The 16,045-nt window shown below is 38.9% G+C and overlaps 1 pseudogene; it reads right to left on the reverse strand.

Moving 5' to 3' along the window:
- Window positions 1-1,892: 1,892 nt before the first annotated feature.
- On the reverse strand, window positions 1,893-15,150 carry LOC121508344 (annotated as a pseudogene).
- Between the last annotated feature and the right edge of the window lie 895 nt (window positions 15,151-16,045).

The following is a 16,045-nucleotide window of genomic DNA, read 5'->3' on the forward strand; positions in this document are numbered from 1 at the left end:
TACAATGAACTCCCACAGTTACTCTGCATGGGAATTGACAACTTTACACAACAGTCCTTAACAACTAGGAAACTCCTTCATGTGCAATGTGTAAATAATTTCATCATGTGTATCAACGTCTGCATCAGATATGACATGAAACGTGGGAATGACTTTGAGCAAGTGAGATTAAAAGAGACTTTACATAATTTTACATTATTTTAAAAAGTGAACCTGCCTCCAGGTATTGCAAAGACTTTTTTTCATTATAAGAGCCTGATACTCCTTGTGTACTGAGTGCTGATAAATCAAACATTTTAGTGCTCTGATAACTTGTGTCTTGTGTAAAGAATGCTTGTCCCTCTGTAATTGTTCTACACCTTGGGTTACAGCGCTGCAGTTCAATAAGAGCAAACATGACTTATAAAGGCTGTAAACACTTCTCTGGCTCACAGAAGTGGATGGTGGTGTAGGTGAGATGTAGGTTAAAAGCAAGCCTGAAAAACCCAGTGAATGTGCCCCACCCAGTTGTGATTTACTGATGATGATTTGTTTTGGATCAGCATTGGTGCTAACATCCTGGCTAACAGTTACTTCATTTTGGAGCCAGAGAGTGCGTAAAGCTGTTATGAGATGATTTATTTGTGCCACTTTTTGACCACTTTCTAACCCCATATCACCACGGTTACCACACGCCAGTTTTTTTTTCCACTTAAAACCAAATTTTGCCAAGTTTTGCATATTTTGCCACTTTCTAACCCAAAAATGTATCCAGCTATGTTGGCAACTTTTTGTCACTTTTAAGCAAAACCCCCCTGGCATCAGCTGTTTTTTTTTACTTCTCCCCATTTTTGCTTTTGTAACTCATTTTGCAACTTTTTAACCCCTTTTCACAAATTTTCCATCCACCCCCCCTTTTTCGCATTTTTGCAACCAAATTTTTCGAATTTTTACATTTTTGACACTTTAAACCCACGTTTGCCACTTCTTAATCTCTTTTGACAATTTTTTTTCACCAATCCCCCCCCCTTTTTTAATAACAAATTTCTTCCACTTTTCTTTTTGCCTCTTAAACTCATATTTGCCACATTTTTTTTGTCTTTTAAACCCATTTTGCCCTATTTGTGCAATATTTGTAACCTTTTGTCATTCCCCCTCCATCTTTGCATCTTATAACCCATTTTTCTGCTTAAAACCCCTTTGTTTAAACCACTTTTTAGCCCCTTTTCACATTTTCCCTCCCCATTGTTTGTACTTTTGAAACCATTTTTTCCCACTTTTCCCATATTTGTCTATTATACCCCTTATTGCCTCTTTTACCATTTTTTGCCCATTTTTACATTTTTGTCATCTATTTTGGCCACTTTTTAAATTTTTTGCATTTTATAACCCACTTTCACCACCCCTTCTCACAATTTCCAACAATTTTTTACCCTTTTTGAATATTTGTAACCCATTTTTCCACGTTCCCCCCCTCATTTTTGCATCTTCTAACCCATTTTGCCACTACTTAACCCCTTTAGCCACTTTTCCCACCATTATAGCCTCTGTAGCTTTTATTATTTATTTATTTTTGCAATTATTGAATCATTATCCCCCTAAATCTGTCTCAGCTCCTTGCATCCTCATGTTCGGTGCACCATGGCTTAGCTATGAAGTCTGACATTACTTTCCAAGGTTTAGTCAATGTGGCCATCCACATTGTTAACATTAGCAAAAAAAGGTAGATCTATTTTTAAAAAAGGAAAAATGAAATATTTTGAATAAAACAGCATAAATAAATAAGTTAAATTGTGTGAATGTTCCAGATAATATACCAAAAGGATAAATTCTTGTTTTGACATCAATAAATGAAATCTTCCTTTGCAGAAACTGAAAGTGTGTTTGTAAGAACATTTTCAATACACCAGCTTTACCAGGGTTTCTAATTTTTGGTTTATTTTTTAAGCAGCTTTGTACATTCACAGACAACATTACAAGGATTAGTAAAAGCAAACATGTTTACAATCATCATAATCATCATATCATTTAAGCTGGGAAAAATTACAGATAAGCTATCCTTAGCCACATGCAGAGGAGATGTTTTACTACAGCACCAGATAAAACAAATCATGCAGATCCACCTTTCTTACTCTTGTCAGTGTGAAGCTGAATTTTGCCACCAGCTGAGGAAGTCACACTGTCTGGTGTTTAAATGGCCACACTATTTTCTACCTCGGTTGGATCCATGTATTTGTACGGGACTTCAAGGCTCTGGTTTCTGACTTTGATGGTTTGACTCAAGATTTGAAGCTCTCCTTGAAAATCTTTGATCAGCTTGCAGGGAGTTTCCTCACTGAAATGTTCATCAGGGTACCGGCCAAGAGGGATCTGGTGACGTTAAAAATAAGTTAAAAACTTTGACTAATGGCTTTCAAACAGTTTCACAATGTGACCAAGACTTTTTAGAGGGCCAAAATAAAGTACACCACATTTGCTACAAAAAAATATCAAACTACTTGACACATGAGTTTTTAATGAAGGCTTTGGTACTCACAAAGTCAGAGGACTGCTTGCTGAGCAGCCACAAGGCGGCCATCCCCTGAACTGTTGCGTTGACATCAGGGAACGTCTGCAGCATGGTGGCTTCACTGGTTTTTCCCTTGGTGGTTGGTGGAGGAAGTTGCAGGGAGATGGGAGTGTTGGGCATCCAGCCACCGTAGTCATACTACAATGAATAATTGACAGGTGAGTTATCAATACTTATTTCTAAGGCTGAGAAAATTCAGTTCATCAATCCCACACAACAAAGACATTCAGCCAGATCTGGCTCAAAGCTGGCACATATTCAACAGACCTGTGCTGAATGTCTTTGCTGAGTGCATTCCTTCTATACCTCAGCTATACTGCTTATTTGTTGTAATTTGTCATCGTTTGCATGCAAAGACAGAAACCTGAGATTAGTAGGGAAAACAACTAAACAGTAAAGAGGCAAATGCTGTTGCATTTACAAGAGAGCTAAATCAGCATTTTCAGAAGTCAGTAATACCTTAAAGTGATGTGTAACTTAAAAAATAACCACTACAGTGTCACTTGTTTGTTGAATTAATCCAAATATGTGTTAGCAGTTTCAAACATTAAGCTAATAGCACAATCGTGTCTAAAGGAAACCTCCCAAGTCTTCTAGTATGGCCTTCATCTTGTGTTAACTTTTAGTTCCTGCTAACATCTCTAAAGGTCAATTGCGTACATCTCTCCCAGTTGTCAGGGAAACTATGAAAGGACATAAGCCCACTGCAAAAAATTACAACATTAATGATAACCCATTCTATTAAAAGCCTCACCTGTCCAGAATTGACAGCTGAGTGCTGTACTGAGCAGGTGAAGATCACCATGGTGACAAACTTGACCAGTTCAGCCACTGTGGTAAAGCTCTTAGGAATTCCTGAGAATTACAGAAACCAAATTAAATTATTCGAAGACGCCTACATGACCAAATTTAAAGTTTAATCAATACAATAAAACCCTTTATGATTTTGCTTAGTTTAAAAAAACAGCGTTTCTAATGTCCCACCTGGACAGGGCTGGGAGAGAAATCCATGTTCAAAGACGTCTGAAATCCACCTCTGCAGTTCAGCGTCCTGCTGGACCTCGGCATCACTCTTGTAGTAGAAACAGAGGATTCCTTGCACAAACCTTTAAAAATGTAGAATGATATACATAGAGAGTTAAATCTTACCAGTATATCTCACACATTTTAAGTCCTGTCGATGTAGGACGGAATTCTAAAAAAGCAATTTCCTAAGGCTGATCAGATTTCTTTTTTACACAATTGGTGCAATATTTGACACAAATATTATAATATGGAACCTGATCAAATGGATGGTTTGACATTTAGATACAAATGTTTCATCATTTAATTCTTCATATTTTTATTAAAGCAAGTTCATAACATACAGTGCAATTGGGGTACAGTCAACGTCCCCTCCCCCCCCAAACATAAAAAAAAACCCTGTAAAATTTCACCCTATAAACAACCCTCCCAGACCAACAAACAGACCTCTTAGTAAAGACAAGAATCAATGTTCAAGAGTGAAAAGCTCACCAAAATAATGTACAATAACTAAATAAAAATAAATAGGTAAGCGTGAAAATGAGTGAAATTAAAGTACATTTATGAGTAGAGTCAAACAATAATAATAATATTAAGAATTACACAAAGTGACGAGACAGAGAGGAAAAAACTGGAATGAATGTTATGTGCATACAATACAAGTACACAGAAAAAACAGTATATCCTGTGAAAGAGACAGAGTCACTCACACACCCAGCTCAACTTGATCTATGTAAGGAAACAACAACAGCTGCTCGCATCCAGGCCACCACCTCAGCGGATGAAGAACCCGCACTTAGGAAGAGGTGTAGACGGAACATGAAATTTGGTATTTAGTCATACACAGGTTTGCCCTGACTCAGGGAGGAAGGGGGGGGACAGGCACGAGAGGAAAGGATCAGTTTTGGCAGGCGATGGTGTACTACTATAATATCTCATCAGGGGAAAGTTTGTCGAAATATTGAAGCAGAGGTCTCCAGTGAGTGTAAAACCTATCAGAGCATCCTCTAAGAGTGAATTTAATTTTCTCCAACTTAAGGAGAAATAAGACATCATGCAGCCATGCTTTGAAGGAGGGGGGGTTGTAAAGGTTTCCATACAAGAAGGATCCTTCTACGGGCAATCAAAGAGGCAAAGGCAACAACATTGTCCTGAGTGGTTGAGGTAGCAAGATTGTCAGGAGACCTACTGAAGATAGCTATATGGGGGGATGGATTGATGTTTAAACCTAAGATGTCGGAGATGGACTTAAAGAAGGACTGCCAAAAAATGAACTAGTCCAGAACATGACCAAAACATATAAGTCAGCTTGCAAGGAGCCTGGAAACATCTATCACAAGCTTCATCAATTGTATCTGGAAATATTCTGGAAAGTTTATGTTTGCTATAATGAAGTCTGTAAAGTACTTTAAACTGAATGAGAGACAGCCTAGCACAGCTAGAAGAAGAGTTAATGGCCCCAAGAGCAAGACTTGCAGGACATGGTGCCACAGGCCGGATTCGAACCCGGGCCACCTGCGTACATGGTGCGCACCTTAACCACTTGACTACCGGTATAAAGTGTCTGGAAGGTCCAGTCACTGGTTAATCAGTATTCCTGGCTACCATTACACCATGAAGACAAAAGAAGACTCCAAGCAACTCAGTTCAGTTAAATCCATCAACAATAAATTGAAGGAATATAACTTGTGTAAATCTGCCTAGATCAGGCTGTCCACACAAACTGAGGACCATGCTAAAAAGAGACTAGTGAGAGAGGCCACCAAGGCCTATGACTACTCTGAAGGAGTTACAAGCCTCAGCAGCTGAGATGGGAGAGACTGCATTCAGCAACTGTTGCTTGGGTTCTTCACCAGTCAAAGTGTTATGGGAGGGTGGTAAAGAGAAAGACACTGTTGAAGAAAACCCATTAAATCTCAACTAGAGTTCACCAAAATGCATGAGACTCCATGGACAAGTGGAAGAAAGTTCTTTGGTCTGATGAGACTAAAATGGTGCATTTTTGGCAATCAGACAAGAAACCAAACACTGCACACCACCACAAACACACCATCTCCACTGTGAAGCACAGTGTTGGCAGCCTCATCCTGTGGGGACGCTTCTCGGCAGCCGGCCCTGGAAGATCTTTAAAGGTAGACAGTGAAATAAATGTGCAAATCCTGAAGGACAGTCTCATTCAGTCTGCAAGAGAACTACTATTTTGGACGAGATTTATTTTCCAGCAAGACAATACCCTAAGGCATACAGTGAAAGTTACATGGAAATGGTTTAAAGACAACAAGGTGAATGTTCTGGAGAGGTCGCGTCAAAGCCCAGACTTCAATCCAATAGAGAATTTATGGCTCGACTTGAATAGGGCTGTTCACACCTGATCCCCGTGAAACCTGACAGAGCTCGAGCAGTTTTGCAAAGAAGAATGGAGTATAATTGCAGTGTCCAGATGTGCAAACCTGATTGAGACCTATCCACAAAGACAAAGGTTCATCTTCTAAATACTGACTGAAGGGGTTGAATATTTATGCAACTACTTACTTATCTAAGTTATTTTCACTTTGACATCTAAGAGGGTTTATGTAGTTTTTTTTTTTGTTTGTTTAAAAAGAATCCAATGTATGTTGACCATGATTTATAAAATCAATAAAAAGGTAAAACATTCAAGTATACTTTTTACAGGCATTGTAAATACTTAAGTAATTGTGTACCTCCATAAATTAGATAACGATTGGTTGGTTACTCTGCATGTAAATGTTCTTATAATTTGTAACTTTGCAACCACACATCAATAAAAATCAACAATTTTGCACTAAAATGATACAGCATATAAACAAAAAGCAGAATAGACATAACCAACAGTACCTGTGGATAATATCCCACAGCTTGAGTCCATCATCCCTGTAGTAGTAGTTGGGCACAGCCTCCACCCCACGCTCAGCAATGTCGTCTGGTATGCAGAGGGAGCTGTAGGTGACTGAGGACAGCGCTCTCCTCAGGATTGTGAACATATCCTTTCCACCCGAAGATGCAAACTAGATTGGTTGACAAAAGTGAAATTGTAAAACAGGAACTTAGAATAAGAGATAATGTTTAGTTGGTATTTCTTTGTGTAATGACAGTTTTTTTTTTTTACCTGTGTGAAAACACCAGTCTTAGATATGAGCAAGAGTCGAGCTAAGTTGTTGATCTGCAGGGTGTATCGAGTGTGAGGGATGAGGAGCTGAGGGACGAATTAACTATGTTAGTAACAGTATCATCTATACAAAAACACCTTATGAAAACTCTTAAACATCAAATCATAATTATAGAAAGTTTAAAAAAACAAGTTCAGTGTTGTCACCTTGTAAAAGAGGGTGCACCATAGGGATATGACGCAGCAGGGACACAGCAAACACTTCAGCCAGCAGATGAGTGCGCAGTAAGTGGACATTGAACTGGTGTTCATTGGCATATGCATTTCTCACAAAAATCTTTCCAATCAACCAGTCGTACTCAGAATCAGTAGGATAAAAGATGGGATTGTCGTCTCCTGGAGTCTGCTTCAGCTGCAGGATGAGAAAGAAGAATGCTGTTCATGTAATAAATTTTTTCTATTATCAGAACTGATGGTAAGTTGAACATTTTTCTACTTTTGATAAGTCCTCTGAATGAATGAGAGCATAGGAATAAGATGCTTTCAATATAACTTTTTCTCTGATTCTTATTCTTGAGAGTGTAAACAACTTTAAGGGCAGAGGGATACTCCAAAAATCAGAAGTCATGTTTTCTAGTATTTGCTGTCTCACTAAGTTCTGCTACAGTTGCCTCTTGAGATTTTTGCTACTCAGTGGTCAGAGATTAAAAACAAAACAAGACAAAAAAAAAAAAAAAAAACAATCATATCTCCTGGGAGATTTGTGCTATTGGAACAAAATTTGGTGGACACTTCCTCAAAATGGATCCAAATTAGCATGTCAGATTTGGTACCAACTGGCCAACAGTTGGATCTATAGCTGGTTCATGTTGAAGCAATGAGGTAGCATTGTGGGCGCATATAAGCCCAAGGCCTTGGTTCTCATTGCACTGATATAACTGTATATTTTGTCTTAACGTATGGTATCTCCAATGCACTGGGTTGCGCTGCATTTTTTGATTGCCTTAGAAAGTAGATTTCTTTTGTATTGTTCTTTATTTATTGATGGAGGAAATGGTTGTTTTGTATTGTACAACCAAAAACCTCTTAAAGGGTAAAATGGAAAATTTGGCCTTCACAAGTGCCTGTCACTCTCATTTTTTAACCTGTACAGTTTGGCTTTGACTATGGAAAAAAAAATTCACAACTTGGAAATGAAAAGTGACTATCATGTAGAAAGTACCAACAGCAGCTTCATCTAAAAAGAGGTCTACCTGTGTATCTATCTATACTTAGGGATCTATTTGGACTGTTCCATGTTTGTCTTCCTGTTTGAATGATTGCCATCTTAACTTAAGTTGCAGTTTAGCTATTTTAGCTAATCTTACCTGGATGGCAATTGGCTTCATCTTATCATCATGTGTTTTGTGGAGCAGTACAAGGGGAGCCATCAAGTACTGCTTCTTCCCATTGATGGTGTTTGGTTCCACATCATCCAGAACCTTGTAGTCACAGAGGAATATGTTGCCATTCTGTTTAGTATTCAAGTGAGGACAAGAAAAATTTAGTCACACAAACTGAGGTGAATTTTACACATAAGGAGACAACAGCGCAACGTGCTGATCCATATTGAACACGCAAAGAAGTAAAATCATCACCTTCATTTCATCTTCCAGACTGCACTGACCAGGGAAGCCGAGCAAGTTGTTGTTGACAGGAAAATTCACTGGGAGGGCTGAACAACGTCGGATCAACGTGGGGTTTACACCATTTAGAAACTGGTAGCCGAAAAAAGCGTCCTCTTTCCAGTGTTCCTGGACATAGTCTGGAGTAAGAAAAGTTACACTTGATTGAGTTTTGCAAACTTTTGGTCAAAGCATCTTACTAAAATTCCACATTTATTGGAATAACTTTGCACAGCACAACAGTGAACAGATGTTTCAAAGAGCCTAAAAAAGAATTGTACACTGGTTTTACTTTGATTTCATTTAGTCAAAGGTGGAAAATGTAATACTGTTGAATATATTAAGTACAAAGTTATTAATACTGTACAGTACCTGATATGGCAGTCCGTCTGCAGCAGAACACCCGGTTGATATCCTCGATATCAGTCCATGGCTTCTCGATATCAGCCAGTCCATTGAGCTGCAGCTCAGCCAGCCTAGAGAATAAAAGAAAAGATCAATTCAAAATGATGTTTGAAATAATTTGTTTAGACAGGCTCATTCTCATTTGAATATGTTGATATGAAGACTTTACCCTGATGCTGCAGTGAAGAAAAACTCAGTGGTCTTGGTGAAGGAGAAGCGGACCTCACAGGGCAGATCGAGAGGGTTTTCTGTCTTTATTGAATGGGGTATTCCCTCTTTATACACATCCCAGCTGGGAACAAAAGACAGGTCAAAGTGAGAAAGCTTGTGCCATTTTCAATATTGAAATTGTTATGCAAATTTTATGTTTTCCGTTCAGTGAACTGCAGTTATCATGTAGTCTGCTCCTGCACCTGGAAGTCTGTATGAGCAAACAGAGAACAGAAAACAGCTACTGACTTGAGATAACATAAAGTGACTGACCAGGCTTATATTGGTTTTCATCTTCTCTCTGCACGGTAAAATCCCTTTATTTTCTCTTAAATCCTGGCCTTTTGTCATAATAAGTTACTTCTTACAAATACTTGAGATCTTGGCTTTTAACATTCTTCCAACAAGTTCACTAACATCATCACTGTGAAGGGAGACAAGCTAAGTAATCCTGCCTGGACCAGCATGACAAGTCTTAGTCAGGATTAGTCAAGACAACAATCAGTGTGTCTTAAATCACATACTTCTGTTACTATACTGTTTAACAGTGCACCTAAATGCAGCACTGAGTTTAATCATCACAGCAAGTTAGTATTGTCTCAAATTGCCCACTGACGTGTTGCACTAACAGGAAGTAAAAACAGTTAAACCACCTCTGTTATGATCTAAATTTGACAGCTATTTTTACTTATAAACTCATGTAACTTGTATTTTATGCTGACATTATTCACTGAAAGAAAATTAACCTATTTTATTTTCCAAATACTCTTTTCTTAGGCAAAATATGTTGCCGTTGCTCGTAACACTTAAGCTAGCCAGCAGATGCTAATTCCTGCTAGCATGCTAGCTAGCTAACAGTACAATCACTGCTGTCACCAATATGGGTGTCTCTGAGGGTGTGAACTGTCCATCGTTCCACACTTATTTCTTTGACGATTTTGAGTGTGCCAGTAGTATACTGCATTTGAGTATACTTCTCAGAGTGAACGCACTATGCACACTTTTGCACTAAAGTGTAGTATCTACTACAGAAATATTTAACCAGAGGGGGGTCTGGCTGCAGAGTGTACATTTTTGACGGCCACTTACACAGACCGCTCATCTGAGACGCCATTTATCTCAGAAAGGAGGTTTCTTAATTTGCCAGTGCAATGTAGTTCCAGTTTTAGATTATTTTTTAAGATTAAACTTTATTCATAAACAGAGCCTGGCAGTGACATTCATGAAATAACCACATTGCAAACATTACAAACTAAGCAACTGTCTATAAATAAAACAGAGGAAAAGGTCAGAGGTCTAATCCAGGATTGAATTTTGTATAGACCTGTTTGAGAAGTAGTTACACAAACCATGACATGCTTGAGCTTTGTTAGCTTTAGCTAAAATTTGACATAGCTACGCTAGCTATGTAATTAACGTAACTACATAAGCCAATGTAACTAAGTTAACTTTAGCAATGTGAGCTTTAGCAAATGTAGCTTAAGCTAACATAGATATGTAGATAACATCCTTACATAGTATAGCTGCTATGTGAGCATAGCCTAAGCTATATTAGCTACATCTTTTATCTATAGTTGAGTCAGCTTTAGCAGCGTAAGCTTTACCAAACATAGCTAAAGCTAACTTAGCTATGCAGTTAATCTAGATACGTAACTTACCTAGCTGCTCTGTTTGCTTAGCCTTAGGTTTTTTTTAGCTATATACAGTGCCATGAAAAAGTATTTACCCCTCTCTGATTCCTGAGATATTTTCACATTTATCACACTTAGATGCTTTGGATCATCGAACCAATTTTTATATTTCACAAAGACAACACAAGTAAATAGAAAATGCAGTATCTGAATGATTATTTAATTTTTCAAGTTGGAAACAAATCCAAACGTATCTGGCCCTGTGTGAAAAAGTAATTGCCCCCTTAACCTAATAACTGGTTGTGCCACCCTTGGCAGCAATAACTGAAATCAAATGTTTGAGATAACTGGTCATGAGTCTTTTGCATTGGTGTAGAGGAGTTTGTCTTCAAAGAATTGTTTAAACTCAGCCATATTGGAGGGTTTTCCAGCATTACCCATTTAAGGTCACACTACAGCGTCACAACTGGATTTAAGTCCGGACTTTGACTTGGCCACCAAGTCCAGAGGTGGACTTGGTGGTATGGGTCCAGTCGTTTCCCTGTTGCATAACCCAAGAGCGCTTGGGCTTGAGGGCACAAACTGATGGCCGGTCATTTGCCTTCAGGATTTTCTGGTAGACAGCAGAATCCATTGTTCCATCAATCACAGAAAGTGGTCCAGGTCCTGAAGCAGCAAAGCAGCCACAGACCATCACACTGCCACCATCATGTTTGACTGCTGGTATGATGTTCTTTTTATCAAATGCTGTTATTTATACGCCAGATATAACAGGTCACACTCCTTCCAAAAACTTCAACTTTTGTCTTATCAGCCAACAGAATATTTCTTCAAAAGTCTTAGGGGATCATCAAGATGTTTCTTGGCAAATGTGAGATGAGCCTTTGTGTTCTTTTTTGTCAGCAGTGGTTTTGGCCTTGGAACTCTCCCATGGATGCCATTTTTGCCCAGTGTCTCTCTTATGGTTGAGTCATGAACTCTGAACTTAACTGAGGCCAGTGAGGCCTGCAGGTCTTTGGATGTCATTCATTCGACCACTCCTGGGAAGGTTCACCACTGTTCACAGTTTTCTCCATTTGTGGATAATGGCTGTGACTGTGGTTCACAGGAGTCCCAAAGCCTTGGAAATGGCTTTGTAACCTTTTCCAGACTGATGCATTTCATTCACTCTGTACTTTAATTTCTTTGGATTGTAGCATGATGCGTTTCTTTCTGAGATCTTGTAGCCTACTTCACGTTGTCTGACAGCTTCTATTTGAGTGGTTTCTTCATTCAACAAATCTGGCGGTAATCAGGCCTGGGTGTGGCCAATGAAATTGAACTCAGCTTTCCAGGATCTGTGGTTAATCACAGTTAACTCATTATTTAACAAAGGGGGCAATTACTTTTTTATACAGAGCCAGATAGGAAATCATTCAGACAATGCATTGTCCATTTACTTGGGTTGTTTTTGTGAAATATAATAAATGGTTTGATTATCCAAAACATATGTGTGATAAATATGCAAAAAACTCAGGAATCAGAAAGGGAGCAAATACTTTTTCATGGCACTGTAACTACATTATCTGTATAATTAATGTAGCTAACAGTTTTAACTTTTGGTATCCTAACTCTTACCTTAATCCTCACACTAACCTTAAATGAAAGTTGAATTCAATTTTATTTCAAAAGTTTTATAGTTCTGACAAAAGTTTTCCATTCTGAGATATACTGTATGATGACTCAGATGAAGCAGCCAGACTGTTTGGCAATTTGGGACACACTGAACACCAAAGGGAGACGCCTTCGTCAATCAAGTACCCTGATTTTAATCCTTCAGTTTTATCCAATCCAATTTAATCCTGTTTACCAAGAGAAAGCTTCCTTCAGTGAAGCTTTAAATAATTTGGTCCTTTTTTTATTGGACTCAGTGCTGGTTGTTGACTTCAGCAGACTCCATAAGCTAACATAAGCTATAGTTGCTAAATGTTGGCACAGAAAGGAAAGCAAAATATAGAAAGGTAGGCTATGAGGAAGAATGCACACACGTCAAAACATTTTCATTTTTCCATTATACAGGTGTTTGTAGATGGGTAGGGGTCATCTGTTAAATATGTGACATTCTGTTTATTCATTAGCGATATAAATACATTTATGAAACTGCCTCCCGAAGTATCAAAGTAAACCCTGCTAGAGCTACCAGTCTTAAACAGTGATCTAGCTGTCACTGCAGTATACTCAGTAAAATGTTGAGCATGTTTGGGCTGACATCACTTTAAGGATGCATGAAGCTTATATGTGAATAAGCTCAGAGCTCTCACCGGTAATCTTCCTCTCGCTGCTTCAGCTCCTTCTCCCGACTATTCTTGCCAGGTTGTCAGAGCTTCAAGAAAGAATAACATGAGGACTTAAATGAGTCTTGAATATTATGCTGTAGTATTAATCTGCTCCAGTTGCAGGTTGGGCTGACTCTGTGAACAGTGAAAAGCTCAAAGAAAGTAAGAAAAAAACTTTTCCACACACCTGTTCCCTCTCTGAAGCGGTGAACCTCGCTGTCAGTGATCCAGCAGTAGATGGGAAAATTGTAGGTGTGCCCCTCAGGGGATTTCACTTCCACTTTGGTAGGAAACCAGCTGTCTTCAGGGAAAAGTGGGAGACGCTGTTTGTCCAGTTCTATCAGAACCAGCCTCCCAATGGAGACAGGGTTGGACACAGTGAAAGTGGACACCTGGAGTGATGACAGAAATGCTTTGAAACTGCTCACTAAAGAAGTCTGAGTTGTTAATAATCAATAACAGCCCCTCTTACTTGGTATAATGGATTAAGATATAAAGAAATAGATGATGGAGAATGCATATAAAGAAAATTCCAGACTTACTGCTCCCTTGACAAAGGCTAAAGGCCCTTTTATGTTAAAAAGCCAGCTGCGACCAATCTCTCCATCTGTGCCCACCAGCTTAATGAAGACGTTGTTAAAAGTGGTGGCTGTCACCACATCAGCAGTCGATATAGTCACTTCATAATTCACCATCTTCACTCTGAAAGCAGAGTCAGAGAACAGTTAGTTTTACCCCAAAAGTCACATAATGAAATACAGTGAAAAACTCGAACACCAAACAAAACAAAAGAAAACCTAAAACACTTAAAATTTACCAATATTGAAATAATCTTATCTCAGTTACTGTATATACTCAAATTGAACATTTAGATATTATGATGAAGCACCTGTCTTACCTTTAAACAAGACCAAGAAGTTCCTCTGATGAATTGTTGCTCTGATTCAAGCTCTTCCTGTTGACTCCCTTATTAAAACGGTTTAGTGGGAGTGTGCAGACTGATGGTATAGACGGTTATGATGAAAGAATGCTCGACAAGTACGAACACTGACTACCGTTGCAAAATGACAGGAAATTATGTTAACCATGCCATCCTAAAAGCAGCTTTTCAACAGCTCAATGTGAGACCATCATGATTATGTGAGAATATGCAACGAATATTAATCTAAAATATGAATGACTTAGTTTCACCTGCATATTCTTATCATGACACAATGGTAAAACATAATGAAGTGATATTTGTTTGCCCACAATATTCACTAGTATTTCTTATTTTCATATGAGGCAGGCAGTATATTACTTCTACATTTGATGCAGTCAGTTCACCACCTATAGCCTTGAATATTCTAACTTGTGCAACTGTATTAAAGCCTCCCAGACAGCTTTGAAAACAACTGGACATGACAGACAAAACACAATAGATTTAAGGCAGGGCAGACTGCATTGGCTTGAACTTGTGTACCTAATAAAGGCAAGGCAAGGCAAGTTTATTCAGGGTGCAATTTTAAAGTGCTTTACTGAGTTAAAACTAAACTTTTATGGTATTTAAAACATTAAAAGACAGTAAAAGATGGTAAAAATGAATTACATTAAAATATTTGATAAACAGATGAGTCAAAGCATTGTTTCCTCCATAACTGCTGTTGATAAAACTGATAGAAAACAAACATGTGCTGTGCTGCTCCAAAAGCTAGACTGTTTGCAACTGAGAATACAGCGACATAAAACAGCTGATGCCAGGGGGGTTTTTAGGCCTCAAAATGCTGGACTACATTGGTATTGTATGGAAAATGAGCGCTTCCAGCACAAAAATATGACAGCTGTGGACACAGGAGCTTACAGTGCTCTGAAGGCCGGACTACAGAGTCTAACCTTTCCTGTGAACACACACTCAACTGCTGTTGTTGCCTAATCAACAGAAAAAAACAACTTGAGTTACGTTGAGTAAAGACATTATAAATTATTGGATGCACGTTTGATAACTTCATAAGTTGATATAACACATTATATTGGGTTTTAAATTAAGAAGGGATATAAACCAAGTGAACATACAAATTTAAGTTGAGCATTAGCACAACATTTTCTGGGGTCTCAGCTTAAATCGTCTGCACCACTACTATAGCTGAGTCAACTTGTAGGGCAGAGGCTTTGAAAAAAACTCGGAGCTAAATCAGAGCAACAAAATTTGACATCATCGCTGCTACTGAGATGCACGTGCGCAGCCACTGAGGAATAAACTCCATATAGAACCACATAACACGAACCATGGTGACTGTAGACAGTGTGTACATGACCTTTGTCATTTTTGAAAAGAAAACAACTCACTGCTGTTCTTTGTTCTTCTTTTAACGAAGAAATGTCGTCAAGTTCTGATAAAACTGGCGCTTTAGCAGCATCTATGCTTATCTCTTCCGCCATAACAGCACCAGCCTCTTGTTGCCACTTGCTTATGTCACGTCTCTGCCGGGCCCAAAAGTACTGCCCCTCGTCACTGATTAGTCCTGTCACTTTCTAACCGGGCCCAAGCGGTTCAGACGGGAGCTTTGGAAGATTGATTCGCCAGTGAGAAACAAGGAAATGGGTGTATCCATGTGCTTTGCAAGGTGAACACAGAACACCTTTATGAGGATTCTGGCTCACTGTTTGCTCCATTGGTGTCGGTCAAAACCCTAAACTGCCCAGGAATCCCCCACATTGGTGCTGTGATGAAAAAACTCAGTCTTTCATCACTTTATCAGATGTGATTTAAATGCAACTTAACCATTTTGTTTGGCCCTGACTTAAAGTCTTAAAAACCAAATCTGTCATCTATCCCCTCAAGAACATCTCCAGACTCCGACCATCACTTTCGGACCCTGTGGCAGAAACCCTCATTCACACCCTCATAACCTCCCACTTAGACTACTGCAATGGAGTCCTGTCCGGGGTACCAGCAAAACCCTGGACAGGCTCCAGTTTGTCCAAAACTCTGCTGCTAGTCTTCTCACCCACACTAGACCGTGCCAACACATCATTCCGACCCTCATCCACCTTCACTGCTCCCCTATCAGGTCCCTCATCAACTACAAAATCCTCCTCACATACAAATCTCTCCATGCCGTGGCTCCTCAGTACCTTTCTGA

This window comes from Cheilinus undulatus, linkage group 4 (genome assembly GCF_018320785.1).
Source record: "Cheilinus undulatus linkage group 4, ASM1832078v1, whole genome shotgun sequence".
NCBI classification, from domain to species: domain Eukaryota; kingdom Metazoa; phylum Chordata; class Actinopteri; order Labriformes; family Labridae; genus Cheilinus; species Cheilinus undulatus.